This window comes from Apaloderma vittatum, unplaced genomic scaffold (genome assembly GCF_000703405.1).
Source record: "Apaloderma vittatum isolate BGI_N311 unplaced genomic scaffold, ASM70340v1 scaffold20479, whole genome shotgun sequence".
NCBI lineage: Eukaryota > Metazoa > Chordata > Aves > Trogoniformes > Trogonidae > Apaloderma > Apaloderma vittatum.
This window is the reverse complement of record NW_009737228.1, coordinates 754-4,489: the sequence shown is the minus strand read 5'-3', so window position 1 is coordinate 4,489 and position 3,736 is coordinate 754.

Below are 3,736 nucleotides of genomic sequence, written 5' to 3'. Positions count from 1 at the left end.
CCCTGTGCATCCCCCTTCCTCCTCCTCCGCCTCGCACCAGGGGTCCCCGGGCAAGCTGGAGATGGAAGCAGGTTGCCCTGGCGACAGCTCCCCCCCTCTCCCCGCCGCGCTTACTCCTGCATCCCTTCCGCGCATCCCCGATGCCGCCGATTCCCCCGCGCCCTCTGCGAGGTGTGGAGGAGGGAAAGGATGCAGGCAGGGACCCCCAGCTGGCTGCTGTGTCCCCCCTCCTCCCCAACACCGTCTTCGTTGACAGGAGAGGAGCATCCTATCCTGCAACACCCAAAATCTGGGGGTTGGGGAAGGCGAGGACCAGCTCAAGTCTGGCCCCCAAAACCAGTCCCACACTGAAAAATCCCACCCCAGATCAAAGCCTGTGGTGGATTTTGCGGTGTCACGAGAGAAAAAAACAGCAAGGATTGCATTTTTTAAAAAATTATTTATTTATTAAAACAACTGTTGTGTTTCGGTTTCTGGGGTTTTTTTTATTATTATTTTATTGATAAGAGGAATCAAGGGCATATTTTGTGCCAAGAAATCAGCTCAGCTCAGGGGTGGTCCAGGTCTGGGGCAGGGGAGGACCCCTTGTCTGCGAGGCCAGGGGTACTGTCGTATGGTCGCAGCCCTAAACTATCCCAGCCTGACCCGTCAAGTGATGGAGTAAAGGACCTTTTGTCCATATTACCCACTCCCCAGTCAGGGCTTTTGGGTGATGGAGGTTTTGGGAAGGTGGCTGAGTGTGTGTAGAGAGGGTCTGGCTGCAGGAGTGGGAATATAGCTAAATGTATATATTATATTACTGAGAACAGGCTCAACAGGCATGGGAAAGCAGGTGCAATTTTCCTCTTGGTGCTTAAATACGTGGCCGTGGTTAATCGTGCTGCTGGCAAAAATGTTTCAGCTGGGAGATCCAGTACTGTGGACGTGGAGAAACACAGAAAATCCTGGTCCTCCCTGTTGTGGGGGGCGGAGCCCCCCATTTCTGCCTGCTGCTCCCCATCTCTGTGGGGTGTTTTCCTGGGGTGGATGGTGGGGAAAAATACACAATGCTCCAGCCCTCCACCACGATACAAAAAGTTCCCGACATCAGTGGCACAGGGGCCCAGGAGGGGCGCGGAGCTCCAGGGGTTCCTGTTGCAGCCGGCGACAGGAAAATGTGTCATAAAACAATGAAACTGCCCGCAGATCACATCGGCACCCCCCTCCCTCCACCTCCCAGGAGGAGCAGGAAACTTTTAAATGCTCTTTTACTGTAAAGGAGGAAACTCCTTCGCGACGAGCAGGACTTTTTTGCCCTCATTGTGCTGCCGGTACTGGTCATCCCTGTGGAAAAGCTTTGGGGCGAGGAGGGTCAGGGGCGGATGGCAAACACCTCGGTGGCAGGGGGAACATGTTGTGGTGGCCACCAGAACCTCCTTGGTGGTGGACCTGAGTCAAGATGGCTTATTAGCAACCCGGGAAGCGCTACTCCAGCAGGTCTCCTGCTTGACGTGATTTCCTATGGGTTCCTGCCCTCGGTGCTTGTAAAAAAATGTGAGTTTTTCTAAGCTAAAGCACTCCCTGTGGCTGGAAAGACAACCAGGAATAATGGCTTAAGACCCTCTCCTGGAGGGTGCTCTCCATGTCTGCCTTTACCCTCCCTCCCTCCAAACCTCGTGGAACCAAGAGGTTTGAGATGAGGGACTCTTCACCAAGTTATTTTAATAGAAAAACAGTCTTCCCTCAAGCGAAGCTCTCCAGATGGTTCATTTTAAAATAAAACACACGAGTCATTCTCCCCCTCACCAAAGGCAGCGTTGAAGCGGTATTTAAATAGGTTGAAAAAACCCCTTAACCTCGACACCCACAGCCTGCAATAATGAAAACTGACTTTTCCAAGTAGAAGCTGAAGTCTTCCCTCAGCAGTTTCTTGCAAAGAGGGGACAAGCTGGCATATGGATGTGGTGTTTTGGGGGTAAACATGCCCTTTTCCAAGGGAGTCAAATGCACTCTGACAGCAACCAGCTCAGTGTTTGTAAACCCAAGGCTCATCCTTCCCTGCAAAAAAGTAAGAGGATGTTGGCTTTTTTTTTTCTGGTTGCAACAACAACAAAAATTCCACCTTGAAATACAGCCAAAAGAGTTTAAAAAAGCCAGTGAAAATGCCTTGTTCCTCTTCGATAAAATAAAAACCCAACAAAATATCATACTGACAAGAACAGACTGTATTTTTTTTTTCCCTTTTGGGCTGTACTTATTTTTAAACCCTCTCCCAAAAGGCAAAATGTAACTTTGAGACAGGTAAAACATTCCAGTTTGAAAACGTCTGGAAACATAGCCTTTAAAAAGGCACCCAACTCTTGACATGCAAAGGGGGTTTCCAGCCCACACTGGGCCGGACGGGTAAAGCTCGGACTGGGGATGTTGGTGTGGATGAGATGAATATAGATAGACCCGGAGGGAGCAAATACAAGAGCAATAACATGAGACTGTCAAGTTAGCCCTGTTCCCATACCTCGCTCTTGACGTAAACGTTCCCCGCAATGAGGAACGTATCGTTTCCCTTAGTTCTAGGTCCCCGTGGCCCACTATCTCGTTATTACCTGCTTACATCTGGTTTCTAATCTGATTAGGAGTGAGGACAAGGCGAGGGCTTTTCAGGGCTAAACCCGCCCCAGGGTTTTGCGTCCTCTCTGGACCCAGGACTTGAGGCATGAGGTCAGGATCCAGGGTTCTATTCACCTTTACTTCTGAGCTGGAAACAGGCTAATCCCTGCGATAAGAGCTGAGCTGATGCAAAAATGACACTGCCAAATGCTCCTTTTCTCCATCCTGAGCGTTTCAAGCTTGAACATAAAACCTGAACATCTTTGCTTTGCGGCCTTTATGTGCATTCCCCTCTGGTTTTAGTCGCCCAAAGCCTCTGCATCCGAAAACCCACAAGCAGTTTAGTGCACCTTTCTGATTGGAAGGGAAAACGTACCTAAAATACCCTAATGTTTAAGGGATTTCTATTAAATTTCAAAAAATCGATGTGATTGCGCCGTTAAAAAAAAAAAAATCACGAAATGGGATAGCGGTATTACCACCAGAGCAGACTAGCCAAGCACAGGAAGAAGAGAGATTTGAAATGTGTTAAATCATATTTTATGGTGGTGTGGTTTGGCTGCTTCCAGTTTTCTCATCCTGGAGAGAGGCACTCCCCCCAAAAAAAATTTTACCTGAGAGCTGAGCAGGTCCATAAGGATGCCCCAACACCTGGCTCCCTGGGGCTTTTCTGCAAACCCAGGGGAGGAAACATCCCCCGAAACCTGCTTCATTCTCCAGGTACAGAGAATAAAACTAAGCCTCGACACAGTGTTTTGGTCCATCTCTGCCCCGGGATGGGATGGGACATCATCAGGATATTATCTTCATAATAGGGAGGATGGATAACAGAGGATGTGGCTCCACTGAGGGGAAGGGGGGCCTCCCTCAGCTTTTTAGGAAAAAAGAGAGAGAGAGAGAGAAACCCTGATTTTCCTGATATTGTTTTGCACCTCTAAAGGAAATTCCAGAACTGGGAACCTTCAGGGAAACAATGAGCGAGGCTGGGGGTGAAGGCAGGCTGCCTTCATAGTTTCATGCAAACTTGTTTTTTCAGAAAAATAAACAAACAACAAAACACCCAAGCTCCACAACAAGCACAATATATTGGGATGCTCCTAGGGGTTTCACACATCTTTTTTTTTTTTTTTTTTTAACTGGGCTTTATTTT